A 21,120-nucleotide genomic window follows, 5' to 3' on the forward strand; every position below is an offset into this window, starting at 1 on the left:
ATGTTTCGTTCCAGGCTGCCTGTCATTGGAGCTTCTCCACGTCACTCCAGTAACCAAACCCCATCCCTTCCTGAAACTTCCCTGTCAGTTACCCCATACCTGTGTCCCCATTTGCCCCAGAGCCCTGTGTCCGCCCCTGTCACGTTCTCATTGGTCGCTGTGGTCCACGTCACCACCACGGTGCCTGTCCCCATTGGGCAGGAGGGCTTCTGCCCTCCTCGGCCTGCCCCCTATAAAATCCTGTGCCTCCCCGGTCCCAGGGTCACTTTGTCCACGCGGCGCTGGGAGCAAGACGTGCTTCTCTGTCGCAGCTCTACGCAACAATAAAAGCTCTCCAGCCAACCACATGGGCTGAGTGGACAATTCCTTCACCTCTTTGTCTCACCCCTCGCGCACAGCAGCAGAAGCAGCCAGCCCTGTCCCGGTGTGTGGAAAGCAGAAGCGCCCAAGAATCGCGGCAGCCCCGGTCCCGCCGAGAAGCAGCGCCTTAGCCAGGCTCTCCAGAGCTGCCCAGGTCCGGGGAAAAGCAAAGAAAAGCCGCAACCCTTTGTTTTTTTCTGGATAAAATATTAAAACAAGGATCTCAATAAACTGGAAAAACTGAACAGGAGTTCAGGACACATATAAATCTTCCCTAATATCTACTATAACATAGTAGATAACATAGTAGATAACATAGTAGATACTTCCTAAATGTATATTATCCTAAACTGCAACAATTTATGAAATCCCCCAAATCAATACATGTCATAATAAAAATGGTTGTAAGTGCATATATAGAAGTATTGAAAGCAGGTATGAAATTAAATAAAGAAAAATCCACAACACATAGCCAAGAGTATGGAGAGATTTGAACAGAATACGAGAATGTTGTGGTCTTTATCAGAGTGGATGAATTTTATTGTTGAATACAATCAGTGATACAAAGGTAAGAAAAGTACACCATTACTTGCCCTTGTTGCTTTCTTTTGTTTTATAAATGATTGAAATGACCTTGGGTTTTTACAATAAGATAGCATAAGTAAGTTGTTTTCCATTGGAAATCCAACAAATGAAACCTATTATTCAGGGGACCATGAAAGGATTGGTGGGGATTTTTGATGAAAAAAACTCTGTGATTATTTTTTTTAATATGAACAAAGTGGACCATCAAGCATTGACTACTCTAACTTTTTGTCAGGTAATGGATTATACACTTCTGTATTAGGTAATGAAAAAACAGTTTATGGAACTTCATGGTATTGCTGCTCTTGCCATGAAGCATGCTAGTTTCTTACTTTTCTGTTACATAAGGGTTAAGTACTCTGGACAATTTTCATCATGCTATACACAAACTCTTTATATCTCTGTAAGCTTTACTATTTATTTTCCATCATTATATTTTAGGGAGTTCATGATATTTTGTTTACTTAATGCCACACCCTTCAGTAACATAAAATGTTATCTAATAAATCCTATGGAAAAGTCAATATGAAACAAGCACTTCTATGGTGTGAGTTAATCCTATAAAGAGTAGTCTGTACAAAGAGAATTTAAGTACACAAACATGACAAAAAAGTTCTTGTGTTCATATGGGAAGACTGAATGTCAATTTTTATTCCCCATGTTCCAGAATCATTATGTTTGAATCCATCATTCACAGCAACCTGCATGACATATAAAACCACAGAACTTTTATAGTTAACAGAGAGCTCCTTTGACACTGCGGCTATGCGTTACTTTTCCCACCCTGGTCGGCTCCTGAGAGCGCGGCTTGGCGCCTCGACTTCTCTCATCAGGGTTGGTGCCGCCGCTACTCCCGGGCGCTTCTGCGGCTGCGCCCTGGGGTGGGCTGGCTGCGCGATGCTGTCGGTGCAAGGGAAGGAAACGAAGAGGCAGGGAATCTGTCCAAATCCATCCGCGTTGCAGCTGGATGCTTTATTGGTCGCGGAACCCGCGATGGAGAAGCCGCAGCCGCTCCCAACCCCGCGTAGACAGATCTGGCCCCGAAGCTGGGGTGTCGCGGAGGGATATAGGGGTGGGACAGGGGAGGACAGGAACCCTCCGCCAATAAGCGCAGATGCTGTGGCGGTGACGTGTGCCACAACGGCCAATGGGGACTCCCGGGGCTGGGCGGGGGAGTGGTCACAGGAGTGGCAGGGGGAAAACCCAATGGCAGGCAGCCTGGGATTGACTTCCGTGGGTGGGGGGAAACATGGGGGATACACGGGGATACATGGAACCAGTAAGCTAACAAAGACCAGAACCCCAAATCTGAACCTAAAACCCAGGATGCCACAGACACATTAATTTTGTTTCACTTTCTAATACTAAAGTCTTTGGATATGCACAGCTGCAGACCTAGTCAAATTGAAAGAAAATTCTCCAAGTGGAAAAAAGAAATCTCAAGGAGCCTCCTAGGCAAATGAATAAAAGTATTTTCTTTAACAATTTCTGTAATTTTATTGAGGAAAATAATAAACCATCATCATAAGTAAAGCTTTTCTTTCCTTATATATTTCTGTTAGAATTAAACACCTGGATTTTAAGGTTGCTAGAAAGGATGGTAATATTTTCTTTACAATAATCTTCTTATTTGTTATATATATTAAAACACTGAATGTGTCTAAGAGCCAACTTTTAATTGTCTGAAGGCTCATATTTAAATAAATAACAAAAATTTAAAAGTCTTGTGTGTTTTGGTTTTTTTTCACTATATTTCTTTATGTGCGTATTTATTATTTAAGTAGCTACATTGTTTACAAATTCGACCTGGAATGCTCTAATCTGTGGCCTTCCTAAGAGTCCTAACTATCTAATGGCCATATTAATAAAATATATAGTGTCTTTCAGTTTAGGCACAGAGAGCACTCAAACTATCTTCAGTCTGAGCAAGCTAACCTCCTTCTCTGAGTGAAAAATACTCCTTCCTTGGATCATTCATATCAGGTAATTTATCATCCTCATCAACCGACTTGTAGACAGGAATCTCCTTATAAACAACAGTGTGGTTAGCCAGAGGTTAGTTTCTAATGAATCCCTTGGAAGTTTGTTTTCACCTCACACACACACACACACACACACACACACACACACACACACACTTCTCTCCAAGAGCCTCATAAAAATCATCAAAAAAGCTTTTTACATAAGGAAGTTTTATTGACAAATGTAAATATTACAGACAGCAATCTTACCGGCTTCCCTTACTTCAATGTAAATCAGATTAGGGCAACAAAGCAAGGAATACTCACTGCCGGATTCAAATTGGAATTAGATGAGAGGTGTTAAAATGCTCAGACTTGGCCAAACTCATGCATGGTCAGAGGTGGAATTGTCTCAAGAACTAGGGAACTTCTAATTTCCTGGGGAAAGATATAAGAAGTCCAAGCATTTCCAGGATTTGCTGGCAGCTACCCAAGGGAATTTTTTGTTTGCTTAGAATTGTAGTATTAGTATGCACAGCTGTTCAGGCAATGATGTTCTAATTGTCTATATTCAGTTTCATTCTGCTCATTATAAGACAGTAATATATGCCAGCCATTTTTTACCCCTCTGAATTTATTATAAATAAACATTAGGAAAAAAAATATTGGGAAACATCACTAGTAATTAATTAGATGTATGGTATCACACCAGAAATCAAAAGCTTTTCAAAAGAAAACTAGAACTGAAATCAGAATCAATGCCACATGAGAGTTGTATGAACTTTTGATTGCTTGCTACTGCAGTGGAGCTACCAGTATCAACTAAGGCTCAATAGACACAGTAATCAAAGGACAAGGAAAGCAGAGGTTATGTAGATTAATATCATATGATCTGTGTTAATTTTTTCTTTGTTTTAGGCTGGATATTTTAAATTTTTAATAGGAAATAAAAAACTCCGGAGCAAGTGCATTAATAAAAAATATCAGATAAAGCTATTAGCAAAGTTGACTTGGAACAACTTTATGTATGGACAAATAAGAAAGATTAAATAGCTTTGAAAGGAATGCATGAAATCAAAAGATATACAATCAGATTGAATACTCCTTAAAGTCTTCAATTTTATCAGATTGCATAATTAAAACTTTTGTGGAATCATAGATTCATAAAATGATTTGGGTTGGAAAGAGACATTGATGATCATTTAGTTCCCTGTGGGCAGGGACACCTTCAATTAGACCAGGTTGCTCAGAGCCCCATCCAGCCTGGCCTTGAACGCTCCCAGGGATGGGGCATTCGCAGGTTCCCTGAGCAACCTGTTCCAGTGCCTCACTACCAAGTAAAGAATTCTTTCCTAATATCCAACCTCAACTCACTCTATTTTAGTTTGAATGCATTCCCTCTTGTCCTGTCACTACATGCTCTTGTAAATAGTCCACTTGTCACTGCTGTGCATCAGGACTCTGAGCCGTTGACCACTACCCTCTGAATGTGACCATCCAACCAATTCCTAATCCACCTATCATCCACCCATCAAATCCACCACTCTCCACTTTAGAGAGAAGGATGTTGTGGAGGACTGTGTCAAAGGTTTACAGAAGTCTGAATAAAAAACATTTATAGCTTTAGCTGCTACATATAGTTATTCCATCATAGAAAACCACTAGATTGGACAGACAGGACTTTCCCTCCTTGAATCTATGCTGGCTGCCTCAAATTACATTCCTATTCTCCACATGCCCTAGCATAGCTTATAGGAGGATCTATACAAGGATGCTGATAGAAGAAAATAATGATTCTAAATGGAAAGGAAAAAAAGGATAAATTAAAGATTTTAACATTTATATAAAGGCAATATTTCACTGTGAATTTTAGACCAAAGACTAGCACAATTCATTATCTTGGATTTCAGTATAACAGAGCTAATTGTTTCACCTGTTTTTCATCCTCTGAGCTTTTTTAAACTAATATTTCTAAATATAGCTCAACTGACTGATGGGAAGCTCTGTAAGAATCAAATACAAGTCAAGAATTTTTGTGCTCTGGAAGATTTTACTCCCTACAGATTTCATGAACATTTCTTCAATATTTTTATAACAGAATGGGATCAAATATCTCAGTTATTGTGATGTAGCAGATGTGTAAAAACACAAAAGGACTTAATGCACCGAGGCCCTAAAGAATAAAAAAAATAAAGAATAAAATAAAATAAAATAAAATAAAATAAAATAAAATAAAATAAAATAAAATAAAGTAAAATAAAATAATGAAAGTCTGCTTATTGATGTTCACAGAACCATAAAACAGCCCATACTGGAAGGGACCTTGAAAGAATGACTGGTCCAAACTTCCACAGTAGAGATGAGGTGAAAAAACCTAGATGGGACTATCTAGATCGACCATGTCCAGTTGAATTCTATTTCATAGCAACATTTATCTCAGCAACTAAAACCACTTAGCATTAATGTGCTTAGATGAGAGATGGGATCATGGTATATCCTACAAGCCTTCTTTATGAAGAGAAAAAAATTGTCCCTATATATATGAAAGTCCAACTTTTTAACTTTTTTCCTTTTTCTTCCCCATCACTGCAGCAGAGTAGTAAAGAGAATATTCTCAGTTGGGCATAAGAAATATTGCCACTTTGATTATGTGGTTGATTAATCATAATCTGCCAATCTGTAGCTAAATATTGCCAATGAAGTATCTAAATAACAGCTCTGTCATCTATTACAGCAGATTATAGTGTCATCAGGTCTTGGTTCCTCCTGCTGAATCACAAGGTTCAGTGAGAACCTCTTGCTTTCTAAATTTCTCAGAGAGGTCGAGGTGTAACTTGGTCTACTTAGCCTCAGATGTGGTCAACAGTTTATGTCTAAAAGGTTAAAAAATAAAAAATTATACCTACTTATTGACTTGCTCTTTGGAAGTTATACTAATATCCAATCTCCATTGAAGAAAAATCTTTGTAAGAGCAGAAGTGTCTCAACTGATTTACAAATGCATTTCTTTCCTGAATGAGCTGTAGGATCTTTTTGTTACTTTTGCATTTGGAATGGCTTTATGACCAAGGGGAATTTTTAAATATGGGAATATTATAAATGGCAGATATAAGAAATACTGGCATATATGACATAAGACATTTAACGAGCTGTTACATTCAGTGCTGCATTTTCAAATTCTCTCTACAAGTAAAACAAGTAAAATCCTACTTGTTTTAGTGCTTGGAACTCCACAGCTGTGGAGCTGTGTTTTAATATTATTTAAGTACTTTTATAATTTTCTTAATAAAATATATGATAGTTAACTTGATCTGTCCATAGGTGCCATGCAGTAATGTATAATGTAATGAATCTTGGAAAAACTGCTGTTCACTGGATATTTGCTGCCATCTGCAGCCAAAATGTGAAAAATGCTTTTCTAGAAATAAAATTCTGACATTTAAGATTCAGTGTCCTCCCTACCCTGAGAACATGTTTGTTATGATTATATAATTGTTAACTGAAAGGTACAAATGGCTACAACTATCAACAAGAATAAATTCCTGGGAAATATATTGAGCATTTAATATTCATTTTTGGGAGGTTTTTTTTTTTTTCCTATTGGAATTTTTAAAATGAATATTGCATAGATTCTCATAGCTTTTCATTTGATTGTGAAGCTTCTTTTTTAACAAAATTTTGTCTAAAAAGGTTTCTGTAACAGAAATTAGTGCACTTTAAAGAGTAAATTTTGAATTTGGCTGGGCCTGCAAATTTTAGTAATACAGGTTTCTCACAGAGTCCCACTGCAAAAGACCTGCCTTGCTGTTTTTTACAATTTTCATGGGCAAGAATTACTGACTTTTTTTTTCTCTCCTGTGGCTCTCAACACTGAAGAGCTGGTTTCAGATAACCTGTGGATATTCTATTTCTAATTCATCAAGAAATGCTTAGCTGTTGCATCCTTTACCTCAAACTCTTCTTAGAAAGAAATTTTTATTTATAGGTACCTAGAGAATTTTTCCTTGTAGAAAATGAAATGGAATTTTACACAGTTTTTATTCGTAATACTTGAAGTAATTAATGGAAGTTCATAAAAAAATCACTAAATACTCCAAAGAAGATGATTTGTAATAAAAATTGCATACAGCATCTACAAAAATTACAGAGGGTCATAAAGGTAGGTAAATGGTTTTCTTTAGCACAAATCTGTTTCAATTCAAGCACATTTAAATAATTATACAAAGGGTTTTTTTCCCTGGGTTGTTCTAAGGAGCCCAGAACTTTGCTGAAGTATCTCACTGTAGATTTTCCCAGCAGAGACAGGAGTAAAGAGCAAATAGTTTTAATATTTTGATCACATTTTGTTTGTAAATTATTAGTGAGGCATTCAATTTTGCCCAAAAAATGCAAAAAAAAAAAAACCCCATGAGGCAAATATTTAATGAAAGCATATATCAAAGAAATTTTTACTTATTCACTGTCATTGTTACAGAATTTAATATAGTATTTCATCTTCTCTTTGGATAATATGCACTCTATTTCACTTTCAGAAATAGCCATTTTTTGTGAATATGAGTTTTTAGGTTGCATTGATTGAAATTTTTCATTTTATATTGAGCCTTTCACAATAACAAAATAAATGGTTTATAACAATACAATAAATCATGTGGGTCACATTTATAATAAATGTTATTTTATTCTTTTTTTTTTTCTTCTTCTTCTATTTTTTCCATGAGAGGATAAGGGTCATGAAATTGTTTGTTTTGGAAAGCACCTTTAGAGGTCATCTAGTTCCAAGTCCCCTGCTGTAAGTGGAAGGGACACCTTCCACTAAATCTATTTGCTGGGATCAAAGCCCCATCAATCTCATCTTGAGGACCAGGGATGGGGCTCCCATCCACAGCTTCTCTGGAAAACATGTTTCAGTGCCTCACCACCTATACTGTAAAAAATTGTTCTTTATGTTCCCCTAATAGTGTATTTTAATTATGGAAATTGTGCAGAAATGTCTGCAAAGCAAAGGTGGAGATGGAAGCAAGGATATCTTATTTTTATTTTAGTATAATTCTGAGGCAATTCTGTTTTCTGTTAAGTTGATGCAAGTAAGAAATAATTCTCATTAAGTCCGTAAGATTATTTTTCATAAAGTTGGCATGCAGTTAAAAGTCTCAGGCTATGTCTTTAAGAGGATTTCATATCTAAATCATTGCAGTTTATTTACTTAGAAAAATCCTCTGGTCACAGAGTCCTCTTTGGAACTGGAGTTAGAGAAAATGCAAAGGTGACTAATATTTCTGTATTTAGTCCTTCTAACGGCCCCCTTTCTCTTCCCAAACCACACCCCTCAAACAAACAAACAAACAAACAAACAAACCGGAAAAAAAAAAAAAAAAAAAAAAAACACCACCAAAAACAAACCAAAAAAACACCAAAGAAAATGCCCCAAATAAAAAACAAGCAGAGGTTTTCCAGCCTGGGTATTGAACATAGATCTTTGTGATTGTTTTGAATTGGTCCACTACTGAGCTGCACAGCTTAATAATTTAGTTGGGCGTTCATCTCTCAGAAACATGTGATTCTACTTATTAAGCTAAAATGTATTTTTAAAGTTGAAATTATATTTGGGTGTGCAGTGTGTTCCTTTCAATTAGTTCAGCTGCAGTGTGTGCCTTGCTTTCTGTCATCTGCATTACAATAGTAGTAACTTCCTTGCCTCTGTGGGCAGTCAGCCAGAAAGACAGAGTAACCCCAGTGTCTCCCTGTGCTTTCACTGTCATTTCAATGGACTACTGCTGTCAGCAGTAAAAATACAATAAATCGAGGTTCTTTCTTCAGTAGAAATCCAAAGACAGAATCCAGGCATACTGCAGTATTTTACAAGAGACTGAGACCATCTGTTAAGATCCAGCTGGATGGCTCTTGGTCTAATAGAGTGGAAATGGATCTTGTGACTCTCTATTTAGGTGGTTTCTTCAGCTGTCTTTCCCATTGTTAATCTTTCAGTAATCACATTCTGTGTCACTGAGCGGTCAGAGCAATTTCCTCCCTCAGGTCAAACCTTGGAGCTATGCTTTTAATTTATTTAATTAATTACCGACTTGCTGAGTTCAAGCCCTGTTAAACTTTACATGAGGAGAAGGAAAACGCGGAAGAAAAAGAGGAGGAACATATGAATGGAGAAAGCATTTCCATTTTAAAAGGCAAATTTAGGAGTCAATGCCATACCAGCTAAGAGAGCAACAGAAAGGTTACAAGATACTGAAAGTTAATCTTTCCAGGATATTTTGTGATCCCAAAAGATGGACTATCTATTCACTTATCTGTAAAGAGGTGTTTTACAGTATCCATAAATCTTGAACAAAGGCTTCATAAAGGCTCATCTCACACTTTTTTTTTTTTTCCCCATCAGAAGCATTGCCAAAGGTAGTAGGAAATACCTGAATACCTGCACCTTCAGGTCAATGGATTTGATATCCTGGAGGGCATTTATCATCTCATAAATTAGCTAGGGGAATTAAAGACTGAATCACATTCTGCTTTGTACTAAGAGACTTAATAAGTATGAACACTGTGGTCTCTTCCAGTTTCCAACAGAACATCCTCTGACTTTTGATCAAGTTTTCACTTTAAAATATCACAGCAACTGCAGCTGTTGAACCACATCCTGAACTGTATAGAAAGGTGTATATGAAGACAGGCTGGGAGAGCTGGGTTTGTTCAGCCTGGAGAAGAAGGGCTGGGGAAACCTGATTTTGGTCTTTCAGTGCATAAAGCAGGCTTATGAACAAAGTGCAGAGAGACTTTTTACCAAGGCCTGTAATGACAGGACAAAGCACAGTGGTTTGAAACTGAAAGAGGATAGATTTAGACCGGACATAAAGAAGACATCTTTTAGGCTGGTGAGACACTAGAACAGGTTGTCCAAAGAGGTGGAAGGTGCTCCATTCTTGGAAGTGTTCAAGACCAAATTGCATGGGGCCCTGAAAAACTTGGTTGAGTGGAAAATGTCCCTGTCCATGTACAAGCTGATTTTTAAGGTCCTTTCTAAATCGAACTATTCTATGATTCTACCATGCAGAATGTGTTTAGACAAGAGTTAGAGGAAGAAACAGAGAAGTAAACAATCTTTTATTTTTTTGCTTGAAAAGACCTCAAAGCATAAAACCCCTATACTTTAGATAACTTTTCTCTCTGATGCTCTTTAATCAAAATTTTGAAAAGGTATTTTAATAGAATGCATTAGTAACTAATTTTTTTTTACATTTGGAAGAAAAGATAAAATTGAGGACCAATCTTTCTTTAAAGAACAGATATGAAAATTGACAGAATTGAAGTAATAAATAGCACAATTTCTATATTGTACTCATCATATCATTAACACTTATTTCAGGTGACATGCAAGTGTAGTCTATTCATTAGGGTTTTTATGCTTTGAATGAGCAAGCTTTTTGTTTTGAGAAAATTTGCAGTTTAAAATGACAATTTGTTTGCAACTTCATCACATTTTCAAGTTTTAGTAATTTTTTTTCACTTTCAGTTAATCTACTCAGACAGAAAAAGGTGCAAATTGCTTGCAATTTTTTCTTCTTATTTAGCTGAAATAGGACAACATAGTTTTTGAAAAATCTACAGGTTAATGCACAGTCTCAGACAAGGTATTTTGTGCAAATCAAACTAGATATAAAAGGCAATGTTAAATGCCAGTTTATCTCAATGAGCACATAGGAGGGTGGGTAAGTAATGCCTCTCTCTATCACTCTGTGTCCTTCTAAGGAAGGTAATAATGTCATAGACACCAAGGGATTTTGTGTTCTCACACTCACACCATATAGACTCTTTATACTGTTTCAGTATTTGGGGGGTTGTTTTGGCTTGAGGATGTGATGATGATGATGATGATTTGGAAGGTTTTGTTTGTTGTTATTTGTTTTGGTTTGCATTTTTTTTTCTGTTTATTCCTTGTTAATTTAATGGACACAAACTGCCAAATCCACACAAAATTTCTGCAGGCAGGTTAATTAAATTAAATCTAATTTAACTAATATAATTAAAAACCAATTGAAGATCAGGCCTACTTATTTTAGTTGAGATGGACAGGGTATATTCTATAGGCATTAAAAGCAGAATTCAGTTCCTAAATATTCAGAATTTCATAATCATGACATAAAAGTCCGTAAATCTGCGACTGTTTAAAGATGAATTTGAAATTTACTGTTAGAAAATAAATTAAAAGAACTAGCAGACTATCTTATTTTAAAAATCCATGTTTAGTTATTGTTACTTAGGCACTTAGCAACTAGTTGTATATGTAAGGAAGATATTTTAAATAATTGTGGTAAGTCTTTAGATAATTACTATCATGTAAAATTCATGTATAATAAGGGACAGTTCCTATCCAAGAAAGTTTAATGTAACAAAGGAATTTATACAGTTAGTGAGAAGAATACAGGACCCAAGAAATTTGCAGACAGCCAGGTGACAGATGAAAAATGGATATGAATGACTTGACTTTAGGGCTAGTGCTCTAACGTGTTCTCCTTTGCCTTAGAGGTATTTCAGAATCACTTAGCTTGTGTCCATTAAATCGCAGGGATAGTTTGAAAAGTTAATGTCAAAGACTACTTCATAAAAAGAAGTTTGATTAAATTTTATGCCTTTTTCAGTTGACTGTTGTGAAATTGAACTCCCCATTATCTCTTCTAATGACTTTTAATATTTCATGTATATTAACTGCATATTGAAATCACTAAATGATTAGTTTATGTTTCTTAAATTATATATCAAAGGTAACAGACAAAAAAAATTACATTGTCTCTGAACTCTGTTGGAGGATAAAATAGTTTTACAATAATGCGTGTTCTAAATGGAAACTAAAAGGGATCATATTCCTGTCAGTATATTTCTTCCAGTTACAACCAATGCTGTTGTTCTCTTCAAGGCATTACTTGGGAATAAAAATATGGTTGTTTTAATATTCATATTTTCAGAGGATCCTTCTGTGATCATCCTTCCACTTTTTTTCATGCTACACAACATTGTTTTCTCATCAATGCACTCAAAATTAAACTGCATTGAAAAACGAGTAAATTCCTAACAAAATAGTGTTTCAGTGAGGAAAGTATTATTAATAATAATAATAATAATAAACAAACTAATAAATTATTGTGCAAATTTAAATTTAGAAATCAGTGAGTTTATGGGCATTCTGGATAAAAAAAATATCAATCTATGTGGAGGCACAGTTTGCTCTTTTTAACTGGCCAGAATAAAACATACTCACCCTTGACTTTTTCCATATCAGTTAAAGTCCTTGTTGATCTTTTAACTGTATTCAGAGATCATTTATTGTGTTCCCCAGTAGAATACAAGCTTCAGAATACTATGAACTTATTCCTGCAACAGATCCAGTTGTCACTTTTATGAGTTTTTGTCTGCAAACACATGATAAATACATAATCTGATTTCAAAAATAATTTCAATTATGCTAAAATTCTAGAATGATAATAACTCTAGATAATTCTAGAGTTCATTAAAACCAGCAGAAGTAGGTAAATTTATGTAGACTTAGGATCTATCCCTTCATATTTAATCTAGTTTCTGGTTTGGCTGATTGCTCCCTATATTCAGTTTTAGGGATATCTGGCAGTTCCAGTGGGATGGTTATCAAATATTTAATTAAATTGTGAAGTCACAGCTATATTTTATTTCAAAATATTCCCTAAAGTTTTAAACCAATTTGTTCAATATTGAAATTTTAAACATTAGTGGGCCCAGTTTCTTGACATATATCAGCTAGTAACATTTTGTGAACATAAGTGAATTCTACTACTTCCAAGTCTGCTCCTGGTCTGAATAAAGAGAACAAATAATTTCTAACATTTCTTCCTATAGTTATTGATTCTTTGGAAATGTTTTTATTGTTTCCAGATGACTTTAGAGGCAAAATCCATCTTTTGTGAGAATTTTCAAAATACCTTTTTTGTAATTGGTGGTGCTTTATGAATTTTGCCTGTACCATGGAAAAAGTTAGAGACATTTATGATTGTTTAAATTGGACTTGAGAATAGAAGAGTCTATATCATTTAAGCAAAACTCTGGAGGCAGATTTGTTCTAATACAAAGAAAAAAAGCAAACTAATAAAAATTCTTGTTAATGCATTATTCCATAACCAGAAATTTATGTGTATTTGTGTACAGGACAAGTAAAATGATCCAATACCATGTTTCAATTTTGCCACATGCTTTCATTGTGCACAATGAGTACTTTTGTCTGTGTAGTAGGCTCTCATTTATCAATAATGACATGAAAGTAAGTTTGACCTGAAGAACGATATCAATTTTTTTCTTTTTTTTTTTTTTTACTGGAAGAAAAGCTCAGATAAAAATCAGGTCTTTGAGAGCATTTAGAAAGCCTCTAAGAAACTAATTAATAGTAAAGAAGAATAAATTTTAATTATTAGTTAAACTCTCAATACAGTCTGGATTTCTTGAATCAAGTTTAAATAGATTGTCTAGTCTTGGTCATGATGAAATTCAGTAAAATAGCACATTAAATCAATGGAAATAAAATGAAGTGATGCTCTGCTGTGGATTAACTGAGAGATGAGCTAAGCCTCACGCAGCCACTTAACTTGCTGCCACATGGGAGAAAGGGGAAGATAAAGACAATTTAATAAATAAAAGAAAAAGTTGAAGGAGAAGAAATTAAAAAAAGAAAAAAAGGGGGGAAAAAAGCTAATGCAAATACAGTAGTTCACCACTAGCAATCTCATGACTAGTCACTTCCTGAGCAATGGTAATCACTGGAAAACTCTGCCCCAGTTTTACTTCTGAGCACATGGTATGGTGTATCCCTTTGGTCCGCTGGGTCAGCTGTCCTGTGTCCCCTGCTACTTTCTTTTGCACTCCCAGTCTACTGTTTTTTGGTGGGAGGGACAGCAGTGTGAAAAACAGAAAAGGCCTTGATGCTGTATAATTATTGCTCCGCAAGTTCTAAAACATTGGTGTTTTATCAAAACTGTTTTGATCAAGAGCAAAACAGACTCAGCTTGGGGAAACTGTTTTCTCTTCCTTTTCTAAAAAGTGCTCTTATTAAGGTTTTATTCAGGTTTATTTGCTCCACTGTTCTTCAAGTCCACACCCAGAGTCAGAATATCAAATAATCTGAAATCTCTTATTTTCTGAGTGGATATATTACTGAACTTTTAGGAGGGACATTGCAAACAACAAAGTACTATCACATACAGAATAAAACATGTTCACAAAGAGGATATGAAACAAGCATGTTATTCATTTTCTGTTTGATAATAAAACCCCATTTTTTCATGCTACAGAATAAAAATTAATTAATTATTAATTATTTTCCTAATCTGTGAAATATTGCAAAAAATAAGAATGAGTTTTCTAAATCTGAGTATTTTTCACCCACAAAATGTACTGAAAAGAATCTGTTACCATGACTTCTTGTCACTGATGGGAACATGAAGAGTCATGTAAGGGGAAAAAATCAATTTAATTTTCTTTTTTTTTGAGAGAGGGGAAATAAAAATATATTTCTCCTATTTGATTATTCTATATCTGACCTTTCTAACTTAACAAAGTGAGATAATAAAATCAACAAAAATATTAAAAATTCATTCAGTCACATAGTTTACAAGAGGGATAGTTTTCAGACAAGGTCAAATACAAATAAACTGGTGAGTGGGAAACTGTACACAGCTGTTATAGTTAATTTCTTTCCTTCTCAGGGAATCAAGTGCTCAAGTCCTCTTTGGCAGTCAACAGTGAATTTGCAGCTCTTTTAAAAAATGTTTTGTGGCATGAAGGTGGTGAAGCCTGTGCAGCTGCTTCCCACCAAAAGACCTAGAGTTCCTTTCCTTCAGCACGAGGAGAGCATCCTGAAACAGACTTTCACCATTAACATTTATGTATTGATAAAAGGCTGAGTCTGAAATGCTGAAACCAGTGGTATAGACTAGATCCCACAGACAGAAAGTAGAGTCTTCATTTCCACCCTCCTCTTTCTGACAAGATGAAAGGTATTTTTGGAAAAACACAAAGATCACTGATAGAATATGCTTTCTTCCTGTTTGCTGATATATTTACAAACCTCTAATCTCACAATCGCAGTAATCCTTAAAAACCAGTAAAGGCTATTGAAGCTGCAAGTTTTGAACTTACAATCTGCATTTTTCACATCACTATTACTTCAGTAAGTGAAAGTAGATACTATGGACTTATTGCTTTGACTTCTTGGGAAAGTTGATGAATTTCTATCTATCCCTTAAAATGCTGTGTTTATGAACCTATTTAGTCAGATATCATCTTTTTTCAAAAAGTATTATAATCCCTTTACAAAGAAGCAGTTCCACATGTTCTGATTAACTTTGAAAATTCGACTCCTGTTTTGCACCTAAGGCAACATCACTGTTAAATAAACACCACACCTCAGTTCTTGTAGTTATGCACAAAGAAAAAATTTTGAAGGGAACTAGGTAGGAAAAAAATGGTTGTTAAAACTTTTTTCAGAAAAGAAAACAATCATTAGTCATCTTTTGTATATCCTATATATGATAAAAATGACTGTTCTAACAAAAATAATTTGCAGGCAAACAAAAAAAAAAAAAAGGAAAGAAGGAATGAGAAGGAATGATATAATTTGGGTGTATTTTGATAAATTTCAATCTTATTGCCATTATTTTAACATCTTTCAGCAAGAATATATTTCATTTAGAGGAAATATCAATCATGTACAGAAAGGTAAAATGTAGAGAAATGTCCTGAAGAATGCTGATGAATACAACCATTTTTTTCTCCCAGATGAAAGCATGAACTCAGTCTGCACCACTCACCTATTTTAATATTTTCAAATATGAAGTGGCAGTGAGTCTTGCCATATTAGAAAATGAAAATGAAAACAGGGCTTTCAGTTGCTAGTGGTTTTGTTTTTTTGTGGTTCTTTCTTTAAGTTTTAATTTAAATATGAAAGTGATAGTCACTAATTACCCAGGACAAAAGAAATAGCAATTATATAATGGTGCTTCTTAAATAATTTTAAGGGAAAGCTGGCAGAACAACAATAGCAACTCATTATATGACTTTCATTATCTGTGTGTGTGTGTGTGTGTGTGTGTGTGCATGATATAATTTTAAAGACATATACTATCTATATAGGTCATTTTACTTTCTTTAAAAAGCTGCTGTATATTTCAAATAAATTTCTGACCATTTTGAGTAATTTATTATCATTAATGTAATGGATTACTTGTACATACTTATTCATACTTCACACTACAGTTTAAAACAAAGCATATGAGATTCAGTGGCTAGAATACCTATTTATAAATAAAACACATCTCCTGTAACTTACAGAGTTTATAACATACTAATATAAAATGAAAAAACGGTTATGGTTGGACAGGGACCTCAAAGATCATCTAGCTCCAACCCTCCTGCCATGGGCAGGGAACTTTCTACTAGACTTGCTCAGAGCCCCATCCAAACTTGTTTTGAACACTTCCAGGAATGGGGCAATGGCAACTTCTTTCAGCAACCCATTCCAGTACCTCACCAACCTCACAGTAAAGAATTTCTTCCTAACATCTAACCTAGACCTATCCTCCTTCATCTTAAGGCCAATATCCCTGGTCCTGTTGCTACACATCCTTGTGAAAAGTCCCTCTTCAGCCTTCTTGAACATGCTCTTTAGGTATCGGGAGGCTCCTGTAAGGTTTCCCTAAAGACTTGTCTTCTCCAGGCTGAACAGCCTCAGCCTATTTTTTAGGAGAGGTGTTCCAGCCCTGTGGTCAACTTAGTAACTCTCCTCTAGACTCGATCTAACAGGTCCACATCTTTTTTTGTGTCAGGGACCCCAGAGATGGATGCAGCACACCAGATGGTTTCACACCTCCTTTGATGCAGCCCAGACTGCAGTTGGCCTTTTGGGCTGCAAACACACATTGCTGAGCCCTGTTGAACTCACAACCACTCACAAGTCTTTCTTCCTAAGGCTAGTATCTGTTCCCTACACAACCTGTATTACTTCTTGGGTTTGCCCCAATCCAGATGCAGAATATGAATGCTGCCATCAGGGCTTATACTGCCCCACACAGTTTGTTAAATCAGGCATCTTTGTGGCTTAATGCACTCACAGGCCACAGCCTTAAATATCCTTTACATTCCTTCAGTTTTGTGCTGCAAAACCACCACTGCAACAGTTGATTTTATTTCATATGCTCTGGGTTTAAAACAGCTCCAAAATACATGAGATTATTTAAATAACACCTATTTCTTCATTGCATCTCAATGTTTACGAAAAGTACACACTGCAGAAACAGGAACAAGACAAACTGATTTTGTGCCCCAGTAAGCACAGATCTTGGTCTTCAGGAACTTCATGCTTATGGAAAAACAGTGAAATAGGAAGACATAAATAGTGTTTAGATCGTGTTAACACTCTGTTTTTCCCATCACTTTTTCTTTCTTTTTGTTGTTCGCTGTCTCTCTATTTTTTTTTTTAAGAAAGTAAGGAATCTAGTAGCTTGAAGTGCCTCCATCACCACTGAGAAAACTTAGGTAAGCAGTAAGAAACAATATTAATTTAATTTTCAGGTGTAAATATGGGTATGCAACCTCATAAAGAATGTTTCTTTATTCTGTGAAATAATTCACCTCTAGAAATAAAGAGATCCCACATATCTGCCTTCTCATACTCTTCCATACTTGCCAGACAAAATAAAATAGCAGAGAATAATGAGGAGAAAGAGAGCAGAGGCAGCAGAGAAACACATAACCTTGCAAAGTACAAGTAGGAGGAAGACAAAATCATCATGTCAATGCAATTCATAATGACCCATGGCTTCGCAAGCAGCCTCGTGGACACTGCTAGCACATGCCTGCAAGCATATTAAGGTGAATGTGTTTTGTGAACATGGTGACAACTCCAAGGCATATAGAACCCCACATATTTTAGGAATGACCTTCATCTGTACCTGCAGGCTGCTGACTGGACAAACCAAATCTCTCAAGGGCATTCAAACACAGCACAGTCAGATAAAATGTCTCTCACAGTATTTGTACAGCTGAGTGAGTTTACAAAGCATGACCTAAAGCTCAGGGCCATATCTACTAGAATAGTAGATCTATAGTATAACTACTAGAATCTACTAGTAATAATTTATACTATCTAACAGTATAGTTTAAGTGATTATGCAGGCTGGTCTGTAATGAAAGGAATAACATGTTGCAATTCAGACTATTTTATACTGGAGCATTTTATCATAGCTTCTGACCACGTCTTCACAACACTAAAATAAATTCAAATTCTGGTTGAAAATTTTCCAAGGGAAAAAAAAAAGGCTTGAAGTTTTGATTGGGAACTGAAAAAGTACAGCGAGGTGTGAGTTTTACATGGCTTTGGAAATCTGAATAACATACTACTTTTAAAAGTTTGTGAAACTTTAAAAGATTTTCCACTTAACATTCACTGATGTACTTACTGGATCTGTTCTAGCCCTTAACATATTCTGTAAAGCCTTGAACAAATCTTGTGGTTTCAAATGGAATCAGTATGAATAGGAGAATCATTGGTGCTAGATCATAGATGGGCAGAAACATACTAAAAACCACCAAAGTTAAAATTAACAAATTATAATAAAACAACATAAATTTTGAGTATGGGCAATGAAAAAAGATCCATAAAGGGACATAGACTGCAAAGAAACAAAGTTAACTCTGAGGTTGTTTTCTCTATGTTTCAATACCATCAATTATTTAAACATTTTATATTTTACTTAAAAATAAATGCCTTTTTTTTTAATAGTACCTAATTTTTAAGGGTGAAAATTTGTGCTTTTGTTATAAGTCTTTTTTATCCTAATTGATTAGGTTAATTTGCAATGTATACTCAGCAATTAGCAACAAATAAATTCTATTGATTTATATTTGGGAATATATCACATGGGAGTAATACTCTGTAGAAGTAACAGCCATGGAACCATTAAAGTGTTGCACCTCTGGAGGAAAATGATTTGGGAATCACTTTAAAATTCAATATAATTGGAAAGATGCAATGTGTGAGTCTGTGTCATATAGAAGTCCTGCCTATTCTTTTATAGTCCCTGCAGAACTATTTCATGACTGTTGATGGAAACACACAGCAGCATCATTTTCATTCAGTCATAGAATGGAATCGCTCCAGTATTTATATAAACTATTTAGAACTTATGCTGATAATTTTCTTCTGAGTTCACTGGAAGAATACATGATTTCACAACAAATTAAAGGCAAAGACATCAGGGAGTATTACTTTATGTGATGATGCATGGCATCATCTGAGATGTAGTATTATAATACAATCAGATGTTTGCAGCAGTTGTGGCTATAAATTGGTTCAGTAGGTCCTCCAAAGGGCCCCTCACTACCTTGAAATCTTTTTGAAGTGCCATCTCTTTTCTTTACATCTACCTGGGATCTGTAACAGAGATTCATAACTACTAGCCTCAGCCATTGCCTTATTCAGGGTAAAGACAATAGGAAAGTAGATGCCCTTGTGCCATTTTAATTTTCTCTGGTGGTGATGACATCAGTTAATTTAAACCATCTTTAGCTATTACATATATGAGTGCATATGAGTCCTTGCATAACTAAAAAACTAACCAAGAGATTTTGAAAGAAAAGTCTGGTTGTTATCTACACATCAAAAATGGATTAGAAATCATATCCAAATGGAGGACAGAGAGAAAGTGGAGATCTGCCAACTATAGCTATTTGTGGAAACATGATGAAAGAGAATTTTAATAAAAAACATTGCTTCACAAAGACTACAGTATCTTGCTTGGAGTATTTTCCCAGAAGTCATTAGGAGATTGAAAGCAGAGCTTAGGAAATCTCTGACTGGGTTCAGGGTGCTGCTGTGCATCACAATTTTTCTTCAATACACAGATTTGAGGCAGCAAATCAAGCCACAGGTCCTGGATTGCCTAACACAGGCTGAACAGCTTGAGGGTCTCAGGCTTCTTCTGTGGCTTCTTCATACTGAGACCCCAGAAACAAGCTTCTTATTGTGATTTTAGATTACCTGATACAGAGTCAGTCAGTCTGGGAGCATAGCACTCTAGGGAAGGAATGTAGTACTACTCCAAGAGAACACTTAAGTAAGTTAAGGTTATTGACATAATCATCAAAACATTTTACAAGATATAGGTGTAGTCTGAGATAAAACTTTGATTAATGAAATTGTCTCCTTTCATTCTGTCTCTATAGCACATCAGTTATTTAGTATCAGTTTTCAAAGCTGTGAACTAAAGCAGGCAATATTGTTTGGATGTTCAGGGTTTGTCTCCACATCAGAGTGAATGGAAGTAGAAGTTTAGTTATTTAGTTGTTAGTTCTATAAGCTCAGTTTAGATACAAGTCAAGTTTTTTCAAATGAATATTAAAATGTAAGATTTCTTCTTAGATGATTCTTAATGCAAAGTTTTTGTTGTTATTCATCTGTCATGATGAATATCAAGCACTTGAATTTACTCTGGGGCAATATGTTACAATATGTATATAAACTGCAATAACTCATTAATATATGAAGCCACTGATATCAGAAAAGTTAAATCAGGAACAATTTTTTTTCTATTTATTATAAGTGCAGTATGTTCAGGATACACAAGGAATTGCACAAAATATTCTAAGTGCTTCTATCTGTCAAGTACACAGAAGTTTTCCAGGAAAAAAGAAGAAAGAACATAAAAAGAATACAAAAAACAAAAGTAACTCAATATGTGTTACATATAAGTCAGTAATTCAGTTCCAAACATGATTTTAAATAATCACAATACTATATTATAAAGACAATCAACCAATGAATTGACACAACAAGTCTTTTTATAAATGTCAATCATTAATATTTGGCCTAGTTTATTTAAACATTAGATGGGCCTCTAAAATAGGCCACTCAGCTTTCAAATATAAGTAGAAGACTATCTAATCAGGGCAATTAAATGTATATTATTAAGGGTTTATTCAGTTCTTTTAATCATTATACAATTTAGAAGTCAGTTTCTTTTATCTGTAACTTGGATCCTTGAACACAGAGCACTTGAGGGATCGAGCATCATTTTCATTAACTGTACTTTCTTTGAAGTAAAATATTCAGTCTTTTGCAATATAATTCCATGTTAATTTAAATCACTGTTCTGCTTTCCTGTAATGAGCTTTATTTTTACTGCACTTGACTATA

The sequence above is a fragment of the Vidua chalybeata genome, chromosome 2 (assembly GCF_026979565.1).
Source record: "Vidua chalybeata isolate OUT-0048 chromosome 2, bVidCha1 merged haplotype, whole genome shotgun sequence".
NCBI lineage: Eukaryota > Metazoa > Chordata > Aves > Passeriformes > Viduidae > Vidua > Vidua chalybeata.